Raw genomic sequence first — 6,000 nt, 5'->3', positions numbered from 1 at the left:
AGAACTTATTTTTGAAAAATTTTCAAGAAAAGAAAACATGCAAGACACCAAACTTAGAAATTTTTCATGTATAGACACTATGAATGCAAGAACGCATATGAAAAATAAGAAAAGACACAAAACAAGAAAATATGAAGATCAAACAAGAAGACTGGCCAAGAACAACTTGAAGATCATGAAGAACACTATGAATGCATGAATTTTCAAAAAATGCATAAAAAATTTTCAGAAAAAATACAATTGACACCAAATTTAAGAATTGACTCAAGACTCGAACAAGAAACACAAAATATTTTTAATTTTTATGATTTTATAAAAAATTTTTGTATTTTTCAAAAATTATTTGAAAAAGAAAAATAAGGATTTCAAAATTTTTAATATGAATTCCAGGAATCTTGCACTCTTCGTCTAAAGCTTCAGTCCAGGAATTAGACATGGCTCACTAGCCAGCCAAGCTTTTAGTGAAAGCTCCGGTCTAAAACGCTAGACATGGCCAATGGCCAACTAAGCTTCAAAATACAAATCAATCATCCAACAACAAATTTTATTAGCAACAACTAGCTTGCTCTTGTGATGATGGTTTGGAAGCCTTAGTCCAAATGAATTTAGAATGGCTTTACAGCCAGCTAGGCTTCAACATGCTTCATGAAACACTAGAATTCATTCTTAAAAATTCTGAAGAAAAATATATGTTATTTTATTATTTTTTTTTCGAATATTAATTGGAAAAAACGAAAAAGAAGAAAATATTTTTGAAAACTTTTTGAAAATAAAATAAGAAGAAAATTACCCAATCTGAGCAACACGATGAACCGTCAGTTGTTAAAACTCGAACAATCCCCGGCAACGGCGCCAAAAACTTGGTGCACGAAATTGTGATCCCTGGTAATGGCTCCAAAAACTTGGTGCTCTAATCTTAATTCAAAATTTGTCACAACTTCGATACAAGTAACCAGCAAGTGCACCGGATCGTCCAAGTAATAAAACTTTACATGAGTAAGGGTCAATCCCACAGAGATTGTTGGTATGAAGCAAGCTATGGTCATCTTGTAAATCTCAGTCAGGCAGATATCAAATGGTTATGGAGTTTTCGAATAATAATAATAAATAAACAGAAAATAAAGATAGAAATACTTATGTAATTCATTGGTGAGAATTTCAGATAAGCGTATAGAGATGCTTTCATTCCTCTAAACCTCTGCTTTCCTGCTGTCTTCATCCAATCATTCCTACTCCTTTCCATGGCAAGCTTTATATAGGGCATCACCGTTGTCAATGGCTACATCCCATCCTCTCTGTGAAAAAGGTCCAAATGCTCTGTCACGGTACGGCTAATCATCTGGAGGTTCTCGATCATACTGGAATAGGATTCACCCTCCTTTTGTGTCTGTCACTACGCCCAGCACTCGCGAGTTTGAAGTTCGTCACAGCCATCCCTTCCCAGATCCTACTCGGAATACCACAGACAAGGTTTAGACTTTCCGGATCTCAAGAATGGCCATCCACGGGTTCTAACTTATACCACGAAGACACTAATAACTCGGACTCGGTCCCCTGTATTAGATATCCAAGAGATATTCATTCTAGCTTGTTTGCATGTAGAACGGAAGTGTTTGTCAGGCACGCGTTCATAAGTGAGAATGATGATGAGCGTCACATAATCATCACATTCATCATGTTCTTGGGTGCGAATGGATATCTTAGAAGCGGAATAAGTTGAATTGAATAGAAAAACAGTAGTACTTTACATTAAATCATGAGGAACAGCAGAGCTCCACACCTTAATCTATGGAGTGCAGAAACTCTACCGTTGAAAAATACATAAGTGAAAGGTTCAGGCATGGCCGAATGGGCAACCCCCATGATCTAAGAACTAGACGTCCCAAGATGTAAAAGATGTAAATAAAAAGTCCTATTTATACTAAACTAGCTACTAAGGTTTACAGAAGTAAGTAATTGATGCATAAATCCACTTCCGGGGCCCACTTGGTGTGTGCTTGTGCTGAGCTTGAAGTTTACACGTGCAGAGGCTTCTTCTAGAGTTGAACGCCAAGTTGTAACGTATTTTTGGCGTTCAACTCTGGTTCGTGACATGTTTCTGGCGTTTAACTCCAGACTGCAGCGTAGAATTGGAGTTCAACGCCCTTTTGCGTCGTCTAAACTCGGGCAAAATATGGAATATTATATATTTTTGGAAAGCCTTGGATGTCTACTTTCCAACGCAATTGGAATCGCGCCATTTGGAGTTCTGTAGCTCTAGAAAATCCACTTTGAGTGCAGGGAGGTCAGAATCCAACAGCATCAGCAGTCCTTCATCAACCTCTGAATCTGATTTTTGCTCAGGTCCCTCAATTTCAGCCAGAAAATACCTGAAATCACAGAAAAACACACAAACTCATAGTAAAGTCCAGAAATGTGAATTTAACATAAAAACTAATAAAAGCATCCCTAAAAGTAACTAGATCCTATTAAAAATATACTAAAAATAATGCCAAAAAGCGTATAAATTATCCGCTCATCAGCATGCTAGAGTATCATTTCATAGTTCTGGACCTCATAGGAGGTCACATATTCTAGATATAGTTCACACTAATGTTTGCACTATGGATGCTAAACACTAGGTAGTGCATCATATTTTGTTATTTTTATTGATGATTATTCTTAAAAAGTATGGGATTTTATTTTGAAATCTAAAGATCAGGTGTTCGGTATCTTCAAACACTTTCATGCAAGTGTTAAAAGAGAAACATAAAGAAAATTAAAATGTGTTTGAGCAGATAATGGTGGTGAATACAGGGGTCCATTTGAAGAGTATTGTAAAGGACATGGGATCAAGCTTAAGAAGATGGTTCCTAAGACTCCTCAACATAACAGAGTTGCAGAGAGAATGAATCGCACTATCAATGATAGAGTCAGGTGTATACTCTCTCATGCAAAGTTGCCTAAATCCTTTTAGAGTGAAGCGATGAGGACTGCAGTAGATCTGATCAACCATTCTCCTTCAGTTCCACTAAATGGTGATGTTCCAAAGAAAGTTTGGAGAGGAAAAGATGTCTCCTATAGTCACTTGTGAGTGTTTGGCTGTAGGACTTTTGTTCACATTACAAGAGATGAAAGGTCTAAACTTGATAGAAAGTCAAAGCAGTGTATCTTCATGGGTTATGGTCACGAAGACTTTGGTTACAGACTATGGGATCCGGTGAGCAAGAAGATAATTAGAACTCGAGATGTAATTTTTCTTGAAGACCAAACTATTGAAGATCTTAAGAAGACAGATAAGCCAACAATAACTGTTAGACGTTCTGTTGATGATGAACCTGGTCCTTCCACTAGACCTCCTGTTGATGGGGGAGATTTACAAGTTGATAATGATAGTGATGATTTACACGATGAACCTACACCTCAACCTGAGGTGCCAGACGTTAAAGTTCCACCTGAACTACCAGTTGAGCCTGAATTGAGAAGATCTACTAGAGAGCGTCATCCTTCTCAGAAATAAGGAAGATCTACTAGAGAGCGTCATCCTTCTCATGAGTATGTGATGAACACTGAGACTAGAGAGCCAAAGAGCTACCAGGAAGCTATGTCTGATTAGCATAAGGAAGATTGGTTGAAGGCCATGCAAGAAGAAATGAAATCCTTGCATGAGAATCATGCGTTTGAATTGGTGATGCTACCGAAGGGTAAGAGAGCATTCAAGAATAAATGGGTGTTCAAATTGAAAGCGGATGAAAATATCTCACGGCCAAGGTACAAAACTCGATTGGTTGTGAAAGGCTTTGAGCAAAAGAAATGTATTGATTTTGAGGAGATTTTCTCTCCAGTTGTGAAGATGTCTGATGAATCCACATTTCATGGTATTTATTTGCTCTAATTGAGTGGATTTTATCAACTTTTCCTACACTTATTCAATGAAATAGCTTGGTTTTGTAAAGTCTCCATAAATTGTGCTAAAAAATAAAAACATGCTTTTTAGGCCCTTAATTGCTAAATTTTATTTACTTTAATTTTATTTGATGCCTTGATGTGTTTGTTGAGTCGTTTCAGGCTTGTAAGGTAAAGATTGGATTGAAGGAATGAAGAAAAAGCATGCAAAAGTGGAGAAATCATGAAGAAATGAAGTTTAGAGCAAATCAACAAGTGTGCGCACGCACAAGTATGCGTGCGTACGCACAAGCCGAAAAATAGAAGGTGTGCGTACACACACGTCTGTGCGTACGCACAAGTCCCAGCACATGACCTCATTAATGCAATTTGCTGGCAGCGAATTTTGGGCCTCCAAAACCCAATCCAACACATTTCTGAAGCTATTTCAACCCTAATTCAAGTGGAGGGAAGGGGGAGCAATTAGGTTTAGATTTTTTTATGTTTTTGTCTTAGTTTTCTAGAGAGAGAAGCTCCCCCCTCTCTCTAGAATTTAGGTTTTCTTAGTTAATTTTTCTTTAATTTCAGCTTTTAATTCTTGTTCTAATGTAGTTTCATTTATGTTTCCATGCTTTATTATCTTAGTTCTCTTAGTTCTTCTTCTTAATTTCTCATTTATGTCACTTTTTCTTTTATGAACTCTCTTGTAAACCTTAATTTTCATTTAATGTAATTTAATGTCTTTATGTTTATTGTTATTTAATTTAGTTGTTATTATTATTTTCTTACTTTTGGTAGTTAGATTTTATTTTTAATATAATTTAATATTATTTTATTTTCATGCACACCAAATGTTTGATAAAATATTTGGCTTAATTTTTACCTAGTTTTTCTTTACTCTTGGCTTGGAATTAAGGACTTTGGTGACCCTTGAGTCATTGATATTCATTCTTGATTGATATATTAGAGTAGTTAATTGATTTTGTTTCCACTAACTCTAAGTCTTCCATTAATAGAGTTGACTAGAACTTGTGGATTGAAATCAATTATGCCTATTTGACCTATCCTCAATGTTAGGGTTGACTAAGTAGGATTAACTCTTCATAATCATCATGTGTTTGTGGTCAATGGCTAGGATAGGTAATCTTAGATCTCAATCCTTGCCAAGAGGTTTCTTAGCATTTGAATTTTCCTTTGCTTTTGATTAATTGCTTGAGTTTAATTGCTTTTGATATTTAGTTATTGCATGCACATTTACTTTCTTACTATTTACATTACTTGCCTCTTGCAACCTCAACCCCAATTTCCTCATAGCCAATAATTGAGCACCTTAATTGCAACTCTTAGGGAAGATGACCCAGGACTTAAAACTCCTGATTAATTTGATTTGAATTGTGAATATGCTTTGATTTAAACTTTGATTGTGAGAGTTAGTTGTCGATTTGGTCTATGCTTGCAATCGAAGTTATTTTAAGTGAAAAAATCCAAACCGGTGCAAATTCTTAATCATCAATGTCCTCTATTCGAGTTGTGCTTGGATTGGCGGCTAACTTGAATTTAGAGGTTGAACAGATTTATGTGAAGACGGTATTCCTTCACGGTGACATAGATAAAGAAATCTATATAGAGAAACCAGAGGGTTTCGAGGTAAAAGAAAAGGAGCACCTTGTATGCAAGTTGAAGAAGAGCTTATATGGGTTGAAGCAAGCGCCAACGCAGTAGTACACAAAGTTTGATTCCTTCATGGAAGGTCATAGGTATAGTAAGACTTCTTCTGATCATTGTGTGTATGTTAAGAAATTCTCTGATGGTGATTTTATAATTCTCTTGCTTTATGTTGATGACATGTTGATTGTTAGTCATGTGATAAACCACTATTTCATGGTTTATCTTGTGCTCAATTGAGTGGTTTTTATCAACTCTTTACTCACTTATTCATATAATTTGCATGGTTTTACAATTCCTTCCTTATTCTGTGATATATGTGAAAACATATTTCCTAGGCCATTAAACTGTTAATTTTAATTATCCTTTATTACCATTCGATGTCGTGATCCATGTATTAAGTATTTTCAGGCTTTATAGTGCAGGAATGGCTTAGAGGATAGAAAGGAAACATGCAAAAGTGGAAGAAAC

Source organism: Arachis ipaensis, chromosome B9, assembly GCF_059453495.1.
Source record: "Arachis ipaensis isolate K30076 ecotype BB chromosome B9, ASM5945349v1, whole genome shotgun sequence".
NCBI lineage: Eukaryota > Viridiplantae > Streptophyta > Magnoliopsida > Fabales > Fabaceae > Arachis > Arachis ipaensis.
This window is presented reverse-complemented; position numbering follows the sequence as displayed.